Genomic DNA, 20,599 nt, shown 5'->3' on the forward strand with positions numbered 1-20,599 from the left:
GAGAGAGAGAGAGAGAATATATTAAATTTAATAAGAAAATAAAAATAATGCAATAAAAATGGGACCAATTGCTGTGGAAAATGTTGTTGTTCACTGTGAAGATGTGTTGCTCTCGTTGTTACTGGAGAGCTGACTGGCTTATAGCTGGGCAGGAGAGCTAGACTAGGAGGATGCTGGGAAGAAAAAAGGTGGAGTCTCAGGAGACGTCATGAGATACAGAGGAAGCAGGGCATCAGGAGGAGTCATGCAACAGCACATAAATTGATAGAAATGTGTTAATTTGACTTATAAGAGCTAGGTAGAAGCAAGCCTAAGCTTTTGGCCAAGCTTTTATAATTAATAGGAAGTCTCTGCATGATTATTTGGGAGCTGCCTGGAGGGACAGAAAAATCTGCCTATAACCAATATGATGGCATGTTCTAATAATTCAGGTGGGAGGATCAGGAGTTCAATGACACTCTTAGCTACAAAAGTGACTCATGTAGTGAAGGTCACATGACTTAATCTCAAAAGTCTCCAAACAAACAAGTATAAACAAGCTCTATCAAATTAAAATAAAATACTTTAAAGGTAAAATTCATATCTCTTAGTTATAAAAAGCTGAAAGTGGGGACTGGAGAGATGGCCCAGTAATTAAGAGCTCTGGCTGCTCTTCCAGAGGACCCAGGTTCAATTCCCAGCACACATGGCAGTTTATAGCTGCCTGTAACTCTAGTTTCAGGGGATTCAACACTGTCACACAGACATATATGTAGGCAAAACGCAAATGCATATTAAGCAAAATTAATACCTAAATTGTTTTAAAAACAAGCTGGAAGTATAAGCATTTAAAATCTGTGTGGATGCATACATGTGTGCACATTCACTTATATGTGACAGGAAGTCTAGTTGGCAGATAGGTGAAGGCAAATGGATATAAATTCAAAGTCAACCTAAAATAGATGAACAAAATAAAAAGTCATGCTCGACGGTACACTCCTGTAATCCCAGATATAAGAGGTAGACACAGGAAGATCACTAAGCAAAACTTGGTCTCAATAATAACTAATAACAATAATAATAACAATATCAAGACTGATTCCATTAAGAAAATTCTTTATCCTCTGTAGCTTTGGAGACCACCTGACAACCATGGCCACTTTTCCTCACTCTGGCAGAGCCTGAGTTAAATTTCAGTGTCTTGCCTCTCTGTCTGAGATACCTTGTTTAATCCTGGAGCTTTGAACAAGTTGTGATAGCCCCAGACCCTTGCCATTGTTGACCTAATATTTAGTGAGAGATCATGATACATCAATACCTAGAAGGTTTTTTCTTAAATTGAAGATAGCAAGGGCCCTTAAAAAAATGTGTGGTCATGGTGGTGCATGCCTTTGATCTCAGCACTCAGGAGGCAGAGACAGGTAGATCTCTGTGAATTTGAAGCCAACCAGGTCTACAAAATGAGATGCAGGACAGCCAACGCTACACATAGAAAAAAGAAAAGGAACTAGTACTGGACATGATGACACATGATTGTAACCACAGCACTCAAGAGGGTGAAGCACGGGGATTGTGAATTTGAGGCTAGCCTGGGCCTTGCCTCAATACAAAAACAGAAAGTGTATCAGAAAGGAATTCTCTCTTATCTCTCATGAAGGTCTGTAAAGATGATGCCAGTGTGGTACAACCAAGAGAGATGACTACTGAGAATGGAAGGCAGAAGCAGATGGGATCCTTGATGACAAGTTGAACTTTGATTTCATCCGTTGCTAACTTGCTCATTCCACACTTACTGGAACTTGAAAAACAGTTTCTCTTATTATTCAAGTGAGGAGTCTTGGTGACTGCTTAATTATAAAACAATCATTTACTCCATAATTCACTCATTCAGAATGAACCATGCAGCCACTTTTAAACTATGTTCAGAATTGTGCCATCATCCTCACAATTGGCTTTTAAACATTTCTAACAACTGCAGAGAAACCCTTTAGCCCTCAGGCCTGTATTAGTTACTCTTCTCATTAGTATGGCAAAACATCTCACAAAAGCAACTTGAAGGAGGAAGGTTTTGCAAGTGACACAGCCCCAGTAGCACAGAAGGCAGTGGACACAAGAGCATGAGGCAGCTGGCCATATAGTATCTATGGTCTAGGAAGAGAAAGCAGTAGATAAAGAGATGAGCTGTAAGACCTCAAGATAGTCCCCTCCTTCCACCCTAAAGATTCTGCAACCTTTCAAAACAGTGTACCAGCTAGGGACCAACTGACCAAGTGTTTGTTTAAACACATGAGCCTATGAGTGACATGTCATATTAAAACCAGAATACACATCCTCCTGTTCTCTCTGGCCTTGAAACCCATACATAAACCCATACATTCTCTCTTCGTGAAGCTGTCCATATTTCAAAATGGAATCAGAATACACTGGTCTTTTCTGGCTTATGTCCTAATGTTTTTCATGTTCATTAATATTGTAACATGCATCAGTTTTTTTACTCCTTTTCAATAGATAAAAGATGTTCTACTGTGAGTCTAGACCATATCTTTCTCATTTGTTCATTAGTTCCTAAATATTTGATTGTCATAAATAATAATCTTATGAATATTCATCCATGTGTAAGGTTTTGCATAGTCCTGTTTTTCAGATTTCTGAGTTATATAGCTCAGAGTGGAATTGATGGATTATTTGGTAATTATGAATTGGAAAGTGTGTTACCTACAGCTTAAAACATCCTGATACATACCTAAACATCTGAGTTTGTGTTATGATCACTGTGACAAATCACAATGACCAAAAGCATCTTGGAGAGGACAGGTTTATTTTACCTTAGAACTTATATCATCCATGGTATTTGAGGCAGAAACACAAAGCAGCAATCTGAAGACAGGAACTGAAGTTGAGGCTACAGAGGAATGCTGCCAGCTTTCTTTTATACACCAAGACCATCTGGCTAAAGGGTGACCTAAAGGGTGACACTACCCATAATGGGCTGGGCCCTCCACATAAATGAAGAAATGCCCTTGAGGCTTTTCAACAGGTCTAAAAATAGAGGCAGTTGGTTTTTTCAACTGAGGTTCCCTCTTCCCAGATAACTCTAACTTGTATCAAGTTGAAAAATCCTAACCAGAATATTAAATAAGCAATTCAAAGGGTGCCTTGATGTCTATACATACTCAGTTGCCAGTGGAAGGCCTTTTATGTCATTGATGTTACTAAAAAGAGATATTTTACATCAGAACTATCAAGAGTTGTTTCTTTTGTTTCATTTTTGTAATATCCTCTGTGAGACGATAAATATTTGAGAATCCCCAGAAACTATGATGGAACCCACAGTCTCTTGGCCAGAGTAGACCAGAGTAGCTTTCCACAGTAATCATATGTCATCCACTAGCCACACTTTGATGATTCCTTTTGGGCATGAAAAATTTTGGTAGCCTCAGGAATATTTTTTAAAGTATCAGTCATTCTAAAATCAGCCAGTTCTAGATTCTTTCTCCATTAGCTTCTATCCCTTATCAAATTTAGAAAGTGGCTGTCAGGAAAAGTCTAGCAAGTTGGAAGGGATGAGACACAATATTCTGGAGGCTAAGAATGAAGGAATAAAGAAGGAAGGGAGAGAGGAGGAAAAGACACATTCCATCTTTTAGGACTTATAGAAAAGGACCCATAGAAAACCGACTCCGTCTCTCTCAAGAATACTGGGTGGAGGGTCATGCTTGATATTCTTGCTAATTTGATTGGGATAATTTTTTAAAAAAACTTTATTTTTATTTAAGTTGTGTGTATTTGTGAATTCAAGTGTTCATGAAGACCAGGAGAAAGCATCAGATCCCTTCGAGTTCAAGTTGCAGATGGTTGTGACCCTCCTGGTGTGAGTGCTGGGAAGCAAACTTGGGTCCTCTGGAAAAGTATAAGTCACATGAGGCATCCAAACAAAGGGGATTTAATCACACAGGGAATTGGTTGTACAGATGTTGGAAAGCTAAAAAGATGAAACACAGATTCTTGAGTAACTCAGAAATGAAAACCACAGAAGCAGAGGGACAATGTAGGCTAGAGTGTGCTCAGTGATAGAGCATTTGTTTAGTGCATATGAGGTCCTGCTCCTGGAAGGCGTGATGTTACCAAAGACTAAGCTGGGATGACCAGACCCAGAGCTGTTCTTGACCACTGGAAGAAAGATTTACCCCACTAACATCAGAGACATGGTAGTCAGAGCCTACTATTTGCACATGTTAAAGCTCTGATGAGGAATCAGAGTATGGGAAAGAAGTTCCTTGTAGGTCTGTTACCCACTGTCCAATTCTCCTTTAGTGCTTTTGATTAACAGACCTATCAGAAAGCTGGCAAAGGAGATTTGGAAATTTAGTTTCCCAGTGTCAGTCCCAGGATCAAAGAACAGAACATAGAATTTCCCTCTGCGTTCATTCTCGTAACAGCGGTTAAGTAACAAGCTCTTTGGTCAATATTCACATACAATCTACTCTTCCTTGACATTTCACACAGCAGTACCAACCTGTTCCCATGCTATGAGACATAACAATCTTTGCTACAGATGAAGACAATCTAAAAAGGCAAAGAACAGAATCCCCACGGTCTGTCCCCATCTCAGATCATTGTGAATTCTTCTCCTAAATTCCATCAAAATGCTTCTGTAAGTCAGACACATGAAATTATAAAGTTAGGTAACAACAATAAAGCTTCCATAAAACTGGTTCATCAGGCCATTCCTGCATTTTATTGAGCCAGGTGCATTACTTCTTTTGCTATGAAATAGTCTATGAGCAGAATTCATGACCACAGCTAAGATATTCCAGATCTCCACAAGACAGTAGTGTTGCCAAGGCAGTGCAGGGAAGAGGCAATTTCCATCCAGAGCAAGTGTCTGTTTCACCAGTACTGACAGTGTCTGCCCTTCTAAAAGGGGGTCTAGTAGAGTTACCCTGCCTGCAGGTGGCCCTCACAATTAGTACTCTGTGTGTCTCTGCTACTGACAGCATTCTGCAGTGCTACAGCTCACTTTACCTTGGGGAGGAAAAGGCCATATCTGGAACAATGCATGGGTTGCCCACATGGACCATTGGGTAAGCAGCAGAGAGGGTGGAGGGGCAATGCTATCCACAAGCAGAATGCATTCTTTATTCATCTGAGTATTGAGAGCTCACTGGAAATGTCACCGAGTGAGTAATCACATAGGATGGAAATATCTTCATACCCAGAGCGCTTCCTAAGAATCCACCCCCACAGCACTTCTCCAATTTCCAGGGACTCCAGAGATGTAGAAAATGCCAGGATTTCATTTCCAATGCGAAAAAGAAGTTGTTGCAGCTTGCACCTCCCACAATCAGGAATATCTATAGATTCTACATATCTGTGTGTGGCGAGTTAGACTGCCAATAAGCCAAGCCTAGGTTTTAAAGGCCTGAGCTTGTCATTTTCCATTTATAAGTTCTCTCCTAGGTCAGAAGCCACCATTTGACCAACACAGCACATTGCTGCAAGCCAGCACAGGTAATGACTAGTTTAATTCCCCTGTGTGCTACACTTGAAAAAACACAGCCTTTATCCTGGGTCTCAGAATTCATTTTAATATAGGGACAGGCAAGTCAGCACCATAGTGCTCCATCTCTGTCACCCTGATGAAACATACCTGGCAGGGCTGAAGGTATTCTGAAGAGATGTATGTGTCCCTCGCTATGGACCTCAGTAAATGGAAAATTCCTCCCCAGGAACTTCGTTATGAGAGGAGAGAAAGCCGAAAGCCTGGGCCAGCCAGACAAGACACTTTCCTCTAAGGAAGAGACTGACCACTTGACAGTTTACCTTGCAGATGGCAATGGCGGGTCAGGGGTGGGCAGGACCACACCTTGACTGAGAACTGCTTAGGTATGTATAATTCTGACCTTCTACTTCAGGACCCCAAAGATGCATGGGGAGGGGGTCATTGGCTCTCCCTGTCTCTTCCCAATGGGGCCACATTGAATAAACCTTCCTTTTCTGATTATCACTGTTAATTTGGCTTTTTAAATTAGCACATCAAGGGTGACCAAACTGTATTTGTTAATGCACAGGTTGTGACCCCGAGTTCAGTAACAGTAGGAGGGCATCGGTCGTGTCCTAATCAAGAAAACAGAAAGCATGCCAGGCACACCAAGCTCAGAATCATGTCAACAGGTGTGGGGAAGCTGAATAAACAAAAGGCTGAGGTTCGAGAAGCCAATAGGTTTCGTAGCAGGCAATGAGGACAAGCCCCAGGGCGAAGGTCTTAGAGCTGGAGGAGGTGTCCCACTGGGAAACTGGTGGTGATGACAGTGACAGGGCATGCAGTGCAGCTCATGCCCCACTGCTGATGACCAGGAAATGTTGGCGGAGCAGATCCAATGTGGGCAGCTTTGCTCTGCTGATGTCCGGGCCTCGGAGGTAGACATTGACAGGCTGAGCCTGGTGCCCAGAGTTGGGACTTCATCTAGCTGGGCTTTTGTTTTTATGGAAAGGAGGCCTGGCCATGACTTAGATCTTGGGAAGATGTTAAAGTGTACAGAAATCTCTTGGAGCAAGAAAGAGAGAAGAGAGTGTGGTTGGCTGTAGAGCCACAAAGGGACTCCAGCACAACTTTTACCACCTCTATACAAGTACAGTGTGGTCTGAGGGAGCGATAATTAAGTGGGCAGCTGGGCGCTCTTCCCCGGCTGCCAACAGCACTGATTGGCATTGGAAAGCAGGAAGGCAGCCCACCCTGTCTGCTCTGCGTGCCAGCTGGCAAGGCAGTCTGAGAAGGGAAGCTCGGAGAGTTTCAGCCTCAAGCAGGGAAGGGACATAGAACTGAGAGACAGCAGGGAGACCGTGAAGACAGAGCAGAAGGCCTGAATCCCATACAGTCTTGAGACTGGCAAGCCCCAAGAGGCAAATTGGCCTCCTTGTGGGTTTCCTTAATTTAAAAAGGTAAGTAGCATCGTTGGCCATAAAAGGTTGTTCTGAGCTAGCAAAATAGCTCAGCCACTAAACTCCTTGCCATGCCAGTGGGAAGGCCTGAGTTTGCTCTCCAAGCCCAGGTGGGAAGCCCCATAGAGCTGGATGTAGAGAGATGAGGGGACTCAATGGGTGAAGGTAATTGACACCAGGCCTGACACAATGAGTTTAGTCTTCCGAACCCACATGATGGAAAGGAGAATTGAATCCTCATATTGTTCTCAGACCTCTGCACATGCCCAGACTCCTAGGAAACAGAATGAAACAAACAAAAATTGATGTTAAAAAAAAAAAAAAGCCAAAGGCAGATACAGTACCACTTGAGTAATGCCAGCACTAAGGGGGTGGAGAACAGGGGATTCCTGGGGACTCCTGTATAGCCAGCCTAGTCTGATTGAAACATAAATGAAGTCAATGCCTACACAAATGCTCTGGGTACCCCGAATGCCATTTTAATACAAGCCATTGCTGAGACAGCCAATCTGTGTTGAGAAGATGCAAAAGAGGTTTGTCTGCTCTGAAACACCATCCTGGCTACACATTCCATACAGGTAAAATCATTAGTGAAGAGAAAAGTTCTGGAACATGTGTATGGTAGACAGGCTCATTGCCACCCACCAGGCCAGATGGCAGTACAGCTCTGATCTCAGAACATGAATCAGATAGCAGGTGTTAGGGCAGTGGCCCTCAACCTTCCTCACACAGACCCTTTAGTATTCCTCATGCTTGGTTAACTCCCCCAACCATAAACTTACTTTCATTGCTACCTCATATTATAATTTTGTTACTGTTATGAATAGTGATGTAAATATCTGATATGCTGGATATATGATACAAACCCTTGTGAAAGGGCTTTTCGACTCCTGTAGGGGTTGCAGCCCCCACATTGAGAACCACTGTGCTAGACAAAGAGTTAAGAGAAAACCCAAATTTAACATCCTTGGAGCAAGTTTGGGATGAAGAAAGGAAATACAAAGAGTCAAGGAAGGCACAATGGAGGAGTGTGAGGTTCAGAATCTGCTGCCTAAGCAGAGGGGCAGCGCCTTGGTTACCGGGCACATTTTGTGGAGCAGGACAGGGCTGAGTGATCTTGGGAGTGTCCCACAAGCAGGGACAGTGGGGCTCTCCATCATTGCTTTTGTGGTTTTAATTTTCCTTTGACTTGTTTATTTCATGGGCACACTGCAGTCAGGCTGCCAGGTACATTCAGCATGGCAGATGATGGTGACCCTGCTACACAGATCATGAAGGTCCTTCTGGTAGACACTGTGCTACTAAGTTGACAAAACACACATTTATGACAATGACAGTTCCTGTGGAAGTGATAACATCTCCATCTTAGGCAATATGAAAAAAACCCCTTGCCTTGATCTGGGGGAGAGACAGATCACAAGATACTGGGGTGCCCAGAGGTGCCTTCCAGCTCTGAAGTGGGAACAATGTGCTCTCAGTAGCATTTAGATCTCTGTGCTCACTCTGTTTCCTCTTTTTCCTTTAGCATTTTCCATTAGCAACCTTACGGACCTGCTTTCTTGGGTCACCTTCAACAGGTGACCTGTTCATGCTTGAAGGAGTGCCACTCCACTTAGCTAACCCTGGTAAGGCACCATGCCCACGTGCTGTGCCTGTTCCTTGACCATGGGACTGAGGAAAGATATGAGTCAGTTTGTTTCCATTCATCCCACTCTTGTTGTCCTCTGTCCCTGCCACTTACATCAAAGCAGTGGGTGTCAACTAGAAAGTAGGTCAGTGGCTTCTGAGCAAAAGGCAAAATCTTTAAGTGGATCACCAGCAAAGAGTCAAGAATTATCAAGCCACTGAAAATGTTGTTCCATCAAATATATCTCTTTTAAGATAATGAAGGAGACTGAGGTGGCTCAGAGGTTAAGTGATGGGGATGTTTCTCTTATTGTTTAATGAATAAAACACTGATTGGCTGATTGGCCAGACAGGAAGTGACATAGCTGGGCAGAATCAGAATACAAGCAGGTACAAACAGGAAATCGCTCTCTTCTCTGAGGAGACTCTGAGCAGTCATCATGTAGCAGGCAAAGGAGTTGCAGATCCTGCATTTCTTGGTAATATAAGACCATGTGGAAACACATAGACTAGTAGTTATGGATTAATAATTAAGACAGAGCTAGCCAATAAGAAACACTAGTCACTGGCCAACAGCTTTATAACTAATATAGCATCTGTGTGTTTCTTTGGATCTGAGAAGGGCAGTGGGACCTCCTGGGCCAGTTAAGGGCCCTTGCAGAGACAAAGTTTGGTTCCCAACACTCACTGTAACTGCCTATAACTCAAGTTCTGGGGAACCCAAATGTCCTATCCTGTTCTCTGAGGGCACCTGCATGCAAATGGTGAACATACCAACAAGCAGACAAACACACATACACATAAAATAAAGCAAACAAGTAACTCTTTAGGAAAATGGAGGGGGTTTATGTTTGTGAGACAGTGTTTTGTTATGGAATCTACACTAGCTAGCCTCAAACTTACAAAGCAGCCCAGGATGACCTCAAACTTATGATTCTCTGCCTCAGCCTCCCAAGCACATACCACTACACCTAGTCACTAGTCACACTGGCCTCTAATCCTGAATAAACAAAGCAAAACCAGGAATGTATATGCCTCAGTGCCTAAACTCTGAACAGTTTTTATCCAGAACCTGCATTGCAGAGTAGAGTGTGCCAGGTAGAAGATACTGGGTGGGTGCAGACAGAGGCGTTGGACAGGGCAATCAGTGTGAGGGATGCTGGAAGAGATATGGCAGAGCGAGTAGGCTGTAACCTACCTGCCCTGCCAAAGTCCCATTACAGTGATTTTTAAAAAGGCATTTTATGGATGGAGAGATGGCCCAAAAGTCAAGAATGCTTGCTGCTTTTGCAGAGGACCCTGGTTTGGTTCCCAACACCTGTGTGGGGCAGTTTATACCTGCTACAAGTAGGTTTTTCCGCCCGCCACTGGTCTTGTCCCGCCACCGTGCCAGCCCCAAATAATACACAGAGAGACGTTGTATTAGATATAAAGCTGTTGGCCAGTTACTTGTGTCTTATTGGCTAGCTCGTCTTAAGTATTAACCTGTTTCTATTAATCTAAGTATTTCCACGTGGTCTCATCTTACCGGAGAGGGGCTGGTGTTGTGCTCTCCCCAATCTCTACATGCTGACTCCTCCCTACTACTTCCTCAAATCCTCCTTTTCTCCTAGTCCCGCCTATCTTACTTCTTATTGGCCAATAGTGCTTTATTCATTAACCAGTATGAGAAACATATTTACAGAATCACATCTCCCATCACATATCCAAGTATAACTGCAGCTTCCAGGAAATCTGACACCTTCTTCTGACCTCTAGGGGCACCTATACACCTGTGCACATGCCAACTCACAAATACACACAGATGATTAAAAAGTCTTTTAAAAGACAGATAGCAATTTAAAGGAAAACATCCCAACTGTGTTAGGGTCTCTAGAGCAAACTTTATCTTATGAGATTTTTGAGAAATTTTATTATAATTCTAATTATGAGAGGTGAAATAATACAAAGATAGTGAAAGGAACAGGTTAACTACTTCTTAGTCCTCTAGGTAAGCAATGTTCATAGCCTGATGTTATTCATGTGTGTGTGTGTGTGTGTGTGTGTGTGTGTGTGTGTGTGTGTTATATTTACATTAATTACAAACAGATGTAAACATACGGCATGTAGATAGATGGTTGGTAGATATTTAGAATATTATCTTATACAAATGGGTTCATGAGTATCCTATTATTCTGTAACCCCTTTCTTATTTAATGTTCCATGTGTGTATCCCTCAAGCCAATACAGACAAATTTAACTCATTTTTTTTTTTTAGTTGACACATAGTATTTCATGTCATGAATGTACCATAACTTCTTCACCTTCTAGCAGTGGGTAGTCTTGTTGTTTCTCACTATTTGTTCCAACAAGCAATGAGGCAAAACATTCTATACACACTTATTTTTATGTGTTAGTACTTTTATTGTGTGCCAAGTTTATACACATGAAACGGATAGGTAAATGTATATATTTGCTTTATCTAGAAGCATATGCAATTTATGTTTGCTATATTGTTTGGCAATTCACTTACAACTATTGCAACCATTACTTCTACATATTTCAGCACAACTCCTAAACCTCTGCCATGCCTAAAATAATTTAAAATATGTTATAAATCGCCTGATACCTAACACATTTTCAAATTTCCCTCAACTATCCATAAGAACTTTTGTTCAGGCCTGGATTCAAGCTAGATTAATGTACTATGTTTGATTTTATATCTATTGGTCTTTGTTTCCTGTAGAAATAAAAAGTATATCCAGATTTTTTTTAATGACATTAGTGTTTGACATGTCTGGCCAAGGTGTCTTCTAGAATATATGACACCATGGAGCTCTTTGATTATCCTGTCCACACTATTTAACTTCCCTCTTCAATTCCAGTGTGTCTGAAGTGGTAATTTAAACCTAGAGGATTGTTTATCTTCAAGGTACACACTTCCGTCAAGAGTAACAAAATGAAATGCACATGAGCTGAATATACAGTACATATCTACTTTCAGCCTCTATACTTGGGACACTCCCCCCTCCAGCATCAGAATGCCACACATTTTCAACCCACAATACTCATTTTGCCGCATCACAGCTGCTCCATGCTTCATTCTTCTTTTAATTTTTGCCAATTTGTCTTCTTTTTAGTGGTTTACCTTTGTTTGTTGTGTTTTCTTGACTGCTGGGGAAGTTCATTAACTGGAGGGCTGTTCATTTCTGTGAATTGTATTTTTGTGTTCTGTATTTGGAGCATATAATTCAATTTAAAAATTAAGCTCATATTCGCTGGGGGGTAAAATAATAGCAGTTCTTTTTTCATCCTTATACCAGTATAATGATGATGTGTGGTAGGCAGAAGAAGACTTGGGCACATGGCTCTGCCCATCTTGTGCTCTTTCCCTGTGCCTCAGAAAGATGTGTGGAAAGGCAGCGCAGTCTCCATAGCCTCCTCAACTCTGGCAATGACATAGTCACTTCACTGGGGAGAGTCAGTCACATAGTATCATAGATGATTCCTGGCTGGACAGCCACTGTCTGGAAGTGGCATGATAATGCATAGCCATTTCTGCCACTACCCTGTTTCCTGTATCTCATGGGCTTTCTTATCTTTTCCTGTCCTATGAACAGAATTTCTCTGTATACGTAAAGTTTTGGCATTTATATGCACTAACTACATTGCACTACGTTTTTATGCTTCTGTTGTATTGCTCATGCTTAGATTCTATTTAGTAACTTTTGCTATACAGTTTAAAAATTCTTATTCATCCGCCTATCTCTGCGGGTCCACTTGGAGTTCCTGCAGGCAAGATCCTTGACCCCCAAATCCGGGCCCCTGCCAAAGAACGAGGTCTCAGCTGGAGAGCGCCAGTTTCCAGTGAGATCCCACTACCCTGCAAAACCTTCTCAAGTTCCAGTCCAGCCCTCGTCCTCTTCTGCCGGCTATTGGCCAGAGAGAAGCCTCCTAGAGAGCTTGGACCACACAGAGATACAGACATTGAATCTTTGATCCACATAAGCCCATCTGGGAAGGACCATAGAGAGAGGGAAGAGACACCACCAACACCTACAGGAAGAAACTATGGGAAGAAGGCAATACAAGAGAACACCTAACAACAGAAAGACAAACATGACACCACCAGAATCTAGGGAATCTACACCAACTAGAATGGAACACAACAACAAAGCAGAGGAAGCAGAAGGGTACGACTTAAAAATCACCATCATAAAAATGATAGAGGCCCTCAAAGAAGATATGAGAAAATCCCTTAAAGAAATAGAGGAAAAAACAAACAAAAAAGTGGAAGAAATGAACAAATTCCTTAAGGAAAGTACAGAAAGCCAAGAAAAAACAATTAACCAGGTGAAGGAAACGGTTCAAGATTTGAAAACCGAAATTGAGAAAATAAAGGCAACACAAATGGAAGGAAAGCTGGAAATTGAAAAGCTGGGCAAAAAATCGGAAACCACGGACACAAGCATAACCAATAGAATTCAAGAGATGGAAGAGAGAATCTCAGGCGCAGAAGATAAACTAGAAGAAATAGATTCATCGACCAAAGAAAACCATAAATCCAACAAATCCTTAACACACAATATCCAGGAAATGTGGGACACCATGAAAAGGCCAAACCTAAGAATAATAGGCATAGAGGAAGGTGAGGAAGCCCAGCTCAAAGGTGCTGAAAACATATTCAACAAAATCATCGAGGAAAACTTTCCAAATCTGAAGAAGGACATGCCCATGAAAGTACAAGAAGCATACCGAACCCCAAATAGGTTGGACCAAAGAAAAAAGACCCCTTGACATATAATAATCAAAACACCTAGCATACAGAATAAAGAAAGAATATTAAGAGCAGCGAAGGAAAAAGGACAGGTAACATATAAAGGCAGACCTATCAAAATTACACCTGACTTCTCCATGGAAACCCTCAAGGCCAGAAGGTCCTGGATAGATGTTCTAAAAGTATTAAGAGAACACGGATGCCAGCCTAGGCTACTATATCCAGCAAAACTCTCAGTCAATATAGATGGAGAGAACAAGATATTCAATGACAAAACCAGATTTTCCCAATATGTATCTACAAATCCAGCCCTACAGAAAGTATTGGAAGGAAAATTCCAACCCAAGGAAGGTAACTATGCCCACAAAAATGTAGGCAACAGATAATCCAACTACACCAGAAACCTAGGGTGAAGCAGAACAAATATATTCACAATACCACTGCCAACAACAAACCTAAATCAAACAACCATCAACAATCAATGGTCCTTACTCACCCTCAACATTAATGGTCTTAACTCACCTATAAAAAGACACAGATTAACAGAATGGATACGAAGACAGAATCCATCCTTCTGCTGCATACAAGAAACACATCTTAGCTCCAAAGATAGACATTACCTCAGGGTAAAGGGTTGGGAAAAGATTTTCCAATCAAATGGAAATAAGAAGCAAGCAGGCGTAGCTATCCTAATATCTAACAAGCTAGACTTCAAACCAAAACTAGTCAAAAGAGATGAAGACGGTCATTTCATATTCATCTCAGGAGAAATCCATCAACACAAAGTCTCAATTCTGAACATCTATGCCCCTAATACAAAGCCACCCACATTCGTAAAAGAAACACTACTAAAACTCAAAGCTCATATAAAACCTCACACACTTATAGTGGGAGACTTCAATACACCACTCTCAACACTAGACAGGACCACAAATCAGAAACTCAACAAAGAAACAAAAGAATTAACAGAAGTTATGTCTCAACTGGGGCTAACAGACATCTATAGAACATTCCATCCAAAGACAAAAGAATATACCTTCTTCTCTGCTCCACATGGAACCTTCTCTAAAATCGACCACATACTAGGAGACATAACAAACCTCAACAGATACAAGAGAATAGAAATAGTCCCCTGTATCTTATCGGACCACCATGCTTTAAAATTGGAATTCAACAACAATACAAATAGCAGAAAACCTGCAAACTCATGGAAACTTAACAATGTGCAATTGCACCACTCCTGGGTCAAAGAAGAAATAAAGAAAGAAATTAAAGACTTTCTAATATTCAACGAGAATGAGGACACAATATACCTGAACTTATGGGACACCTTGAAAGCAGTGCTACGAGGGAAGTTCATTGCATTAAGTGCCCATATGAAGAAAACAGAGGATAGTCACATAAATGAATTAACAGCGCAACTGAAAACCTTAGAACAGAGAGAAGCGAATTCACCCGCAGGAGCAGACGCCAGGAAATAATCAACTTGAGGGCTGAAATCAACAAAATAGAAACCAGGAAAACAATACAAAAAATCAATGCAACAAAGAGTTGGTTTTTTGAGAAAATCAACAAGATTGATAAACCTTTATCCAAATTAACGAAAAAGCAGAGACAGAACATGCAAATTAACAAAATCAGAAACGAAATGGGGAACATAACAACAGACACAGAGGAAATCCAGACAATTTTCAGGTCATACTTCGAAAATCTGTATTCCACAAAAATTGAAAATTCAAAGGAAATGGACAAGTTTCTGGATAACTATCACTTACCAAAATTAAATCAAGAACAGACAAACAACTTAAATAGACCTATAACCCGAAATGAAATAGAAGCAGTCATCGAAAGCCTTCCAACGAAAAAAAGTCCAGGGCCAGATGGATTCAGTGCAGAATTCTACCAGACATTCAAGGAAGAACTAATACCACTACTCCTCAAACTGTTCCACAAGATAGAAACAGAAGGTTTATTGCCAATCTCTTTTTATGAGGCCACAATAACTTTGGTACCCAAACCTCACAAAGACACAACTAAGAAAGAAAACTACAGACCAATATCCCTGATGAACATCGATGCAAAAATACTCAATAAAATAATGGCAAACCGAATTCAAAAATACATCAGAGAAATCATCCACCATGATCAAGTAGGCTTCATACCTGGATTGCAGGGATGGTTTAACATACGAAAATCTATCAACGTGATCCACCATATAAACAAACGGAAAAAGAAAAACCATATGATTATCTCCCTAGATGCAGAAAAAGCCTTCGATAAAATTCAACACCCTTTCATGATAAAGGTATTAGAGAGGTCAGGGATAACAGGAACATACCTAAACATAATAAGAGCAATATACAGCAAACCAACCGCCAACATCAAACTGAATGGAGAGAAACTTAAGCCAATTCCTCTAAAATCAGGAACAAGACAAGGCTGTCCTCTCTCTCCATATCTCTTCAATATCGTACTAGAAGTTCTAGCTAATGCTATAAGACAACAAAAGGAGATCAAGGGGATCCAAATTGGAAAGGAAGAAGTCAAACTGTCTCTATTTGCAGATGATATGATAGTTTACATAAGCGACCCAATAAACTCTACCAGGGAACTCCTACAGCTGATAAACACCTTCAGCAAACTAGCAGGATACAAGATAAACTCAAAAAAATCAGTAGCCCTATTTTTTTCAGACGACAAAGAGGCAGAGAAAGAAATCAGAGAAACATCACCCTTTACAATAGCCACAAGCAACATAAAGTATCTTGGTGTAACGCTTACCAAACAAGTAAAAGATCTATATAATAAGAACTTTGTGACTCTAAAGAAAGAAATTAAAGAAGATACCAGAAAATGGAAAGACCTCCCATGCTCTTGGATAGGTAGGATAAACATAGTAAAAATGGCAATCTTACCAAAAGCAATCTACAGATTCAATGCAATCCCCATTAAAATCCCACCACAATTCTTCACCGACCTTGAAAGGATAATAATCAACTTTATATGGAAAAACAAAAGACCCAGGATAGCCAAAACAACCCTATACAATAAAAGAACATCAGGAGGCATCACCATTCCTGACTTTAAGCTCTACTACAGAGCTATAGTTCTGAAAACAGCCTGGTATTGGCATAAAAATAGACAGGTAGACCAATGGAATCGAATTGAAAATCCTGATATTAATCCACGCACCTATGAACACCTGATTTTCGACAAAACAGCTAAAATTATACAATGGGGCAAAGACAGCATCTTCAACAAATGGTGCTGGCACAATTGGATTTGGGTGTGTAGAAGACTGCAGATAGACCCATGTCTGTCGCCATGCACAAAACTCAAGTCCAAATGGATCAAAGACCTCAACATCAATCCAGCCACATTGAACCTCTTAGAAGAGAAAGTAAGAGGTACCCTTGAACAAATTGGTATAGGAGACCGCTTCTTGAACATAACTCCAGGGGCACAGACACTGAAAGAAACAATTAATAAATGGGACCTCTTCAAACTTAGAAGCTTCTGTAAGGCAAAGGACACAGTTGACAAGACCAAACGGCAGCCCACTGACTGGGAAAAGATTTTCACTAATCCTATATCCGACAAAGGGCTGATCTCCAAAATATACAAAGAACTCAAGAAACTAGTCAACAAAACACCAAATAACCCTATTAAAAAATGGGGTACAGAACTGAAGAAAGAATTCTCAATGGAGGAAATCAAAAAGGCTGAAAGACACTTAAGAAAATGCTCCACATCCTTAGCTATCAGGGAAATGCAAATCAAAACAACTTTGAGATACCATCTTACCCCTGCCAGAATGGCTAAAATTAGAAACACCAGTGATGACTTATGTTGGAGAGGATGTGGAGAAAGTGGAACACTCCTCCACTGCTGGTGGGAGTGCAAACTCATACAGCCACTTTGGAGGCGGTTCCTCAGGAAAATGGGAATTAGTTTACCACAGGACCCGGCAATCCCCCTCTTAGGCATATACCCAAAGGATTCACATCAATGCAACAAAGACATCTGTTCAACTATGTTCATAGCAGCACTATTTGTAATAGCAAGAACCTGGAAGCAACCTAGATGCCCTTCAATTGAAGAATGGTTAATGAGGATGTGGCACATCTACACAATGGAATACTACTCTGCAGAAAAAAATAATGGTATCTTGAAATTCGCAGGCAAGTGGATGGCACTTGAAGAAACCATCCTGAATGAGGTAACCCAGTCACAAAAAGAGGAACACAGTATGTACTCACTCATATATGGATTTTAGACCTAGAGCAAAGGATCGCCAGCCTATAATTCACATCACCAGAGGAACTAGGATACAAGTTGTATTCTAAGAGATTCATATAAAGTCCCTCACAGAACTGGGAAGGGACAAGTCCCCCAGACCTCAGGTATAGTGGGGGAGGACAGCTAATGGAAAGAGAAGTAGGAGAAAATGAGAGGGAGGAGAGGAAGGCATGTGCGACCAGGAGGATTGAGCCTGGTTAGGAATGGAAAATAGGAAAGAGAGAGAGAGACAGAGACAGAGAGAGAGAACATAAAAGAGGGAGCCAATATTGGTTTGAAGATAAAGTTGAACACAAAGAAAGGTCGAGGGAACTACAAGACTGCTCCCAACTAACAATCTCAGCTTCTGTGGAAAGGCTATCATAAATGCCCTTCCCGGAGAGTGAGATCAACAACTAACTTCTCCATGGAGTCCTCAACTAATGCCTGTTGAAAACAGGAGCAAACACCCATACATAAACACTGAGTCAAACTAGAACCCAGAAGCAGATGGAGAGGACAAGACCATGCGGTAGAAGTACATAGAGACAGCTTACCTGAACAAGGAGGAGCTAAGGGCCACTAGACTGATAGCTGGGAAGCCAACAGGGGTCTGACTCGGACCCCCCTGAATATGGGTCTCAGCCAGAAGGTCTGAGCAGCCTAAGAGACCTCAGACAGTGGAGCCAGGATGTATCCCTGGTGCACAAAAGGACTTTGCAAACATATCCCCCATGGAGGGATAACTGCCTTATTCTAGAGATAGGAGAGAAGCCCTAGTCCCTACTTCACAGGACCTGTCAGATCTACATGACCCCAACTGGATGGCATTCCCCTACATATTGTATTGTGGTGGGGGGTTGGGAGGGGAGGGTGTTTAGAGTGCATGGGAGAGGGTAGAGAGGGCAAAAGGGAGGGAAGGAGGGAGGGAGGGCTTGGGGGAGGGAGGGAGGGAGGGAGAGGGAACTGGGATAGACATGTAAAATAATAAAAAAAAAAAAAAAAAAAAAAAAAACGCTTTGACTCCAAAATTTAAGTTGAAGAACAAGTTACTGGGGAAAAGTATTTCTATTTTTGTTTCCACAGAAAATGAAAAGATGTGGATTCCTTCCAGACTAATGTGGTTTGATCACACCAGACCGCCTGAAACAGAGTACAAGCTGATCCTACATTCCAAACAGCTGGACAAAACAGCCCTACAGACTACAGCTAGGATATCTGAATCTTCTTCGAATCCCCCAAGACAGCGCCCCTTACCAGCAGGAAGTAGTTTGGAAAGAACGACGCCCAAATTCCCAAATATTGTGTATAAATGTTTGTTTTCATTTAATTGGACTTTGTTATATAAAATTAAATAAAAAATACTCTATATGCATAAAAAAATTCTTATTCATAAAAATATGTGTATTATATACATTTGCATATATAGGCATATATAAAAACGCATACATATAAATATATAAAATGTATATATGTGTGTGTATTTCCTTCCATATTATAGGTATTTCTTTCACTTATTGATTTTATGTCTAGTTTTGCATTTTTGAAACAAGGTCTCACATAGCCCAAGCTGGCCTGGAACTTGCTAAGTAGTTGAGGAAGGCCTTGAACTCCTGATTTTCCTGCATCTACCACAAGTGCGGTGATTACAGGTGTGTACCACCACACCTGGATCATTTTCTTTGTTCCTTACCTTACTAAAAAGTTACTCCTAAAATTATACAAGTACTATTGCAAATTTTCTTCTGGAATTTCTGTTATGTAACTTTCTGCACCTTAATCAACTTGGACTTCTTTAAAATTAAATTCTAAGTCTGTTTCCCTCTACTTGGATAGCATCTGGTCATCACAGATCATCAACCAAGTGACCTTTTCGGAGCTGGTTTGCTGAGCCACCATTTGTATGCTGTCATGAGATTCTGGATATTCATCAATTTAATTTCAAGCTCCATTTTTGCCTACTGATTTTTAAACATTTGCTTTTCTATGTAAGTTATGCAATGCTATATTTAGCTCTAAAAAAAAACTGAAAGCCCATTGAAGTTGCATTAAAATATTTTGGAATGACTGATAGGTTTTTCAGATGAAAGCTTCCCATTTAAGAGCATGTCTCCATTTACTCATGTTTTTTTTTTTTTGATATTGAGTAATATTAACAGTTATATTTGTAAGCATGATGCACATTTTGATAAATTTACTTCTTTCTATATGCTACAATTTTTTCACATATAAATGAAACTTACATCTTAAACAGTTTTTCTGTTGATTCATTCTGTGTGTGAATGTGTGGGTACACATAAAGAAGCCTGGGGGAGTTGGTTTTCTCCTCCACTATGTGCACTATGGGGCTTAAACTTAGACTATCAAGTTTGAGATCAAACACCTTTACCCATTGTCTTAGTTTAGGGTTTCTGGTGCTGTGAAGAGAAACCATGACCATGACAAAAGTCAATACCAAGCTGTCTACTAATTCAATTTATCCAAAAATCTTCAATTTAGCCTCTGGCAAATTTTTTGGACCAGGGCAAAGAGCAGCCACATTTTTTTGTCAAAATATCATAAAAATGATCTAGAACACTTATTAATACCCTTTCCCTCTGAAACCTTTTAGCTGAGTTCCCACATCCTACCATCCTCAGCACTGTCTTCTATATTCTACTCTCATAACCCAGTAAGCCCCACTTCAATTATTCAATTGGTTTCTTTTTGGGGGGGTGACCTTCATAGGCAGCAGAGTGACAAGCCCTAGAAGGCAAGAAGGAGCTTGACACAGCACAACTCAGTAGCTAGTGTTGGCTCAAACTTCAGCTGCCTAACCCCCCGAGTTGTTTATTTTAGGTATATTTAAATACAACACAATCTGGTGAAAAAATATTCTTAATGATTAACTCAATACCACATGTACAACAAAGCATGCCTAGCCTAAATGTTTAAGGATCAAAGTAAACTAAATACAGATAGATGTGACTATACTAAAATTCTTTGTAAAGTACATATGACACCATAAAAATGGGTCCT

The sequence above is a fragment of the Phodopus roborovskii genome, unplaced genomic scaffold, assembly GCF_943737965.1.
Source record: "Phodopus roborovskii unplaced genomic scaffold, PHOROB, whole genome shotgun sequence".
Taxonomy (NCBI): Eukaryota; Metazoa; Chordata; class Mammalia; order Rodentia; family Cricetidae; genus Phodopus; species Phodopus roborovskii.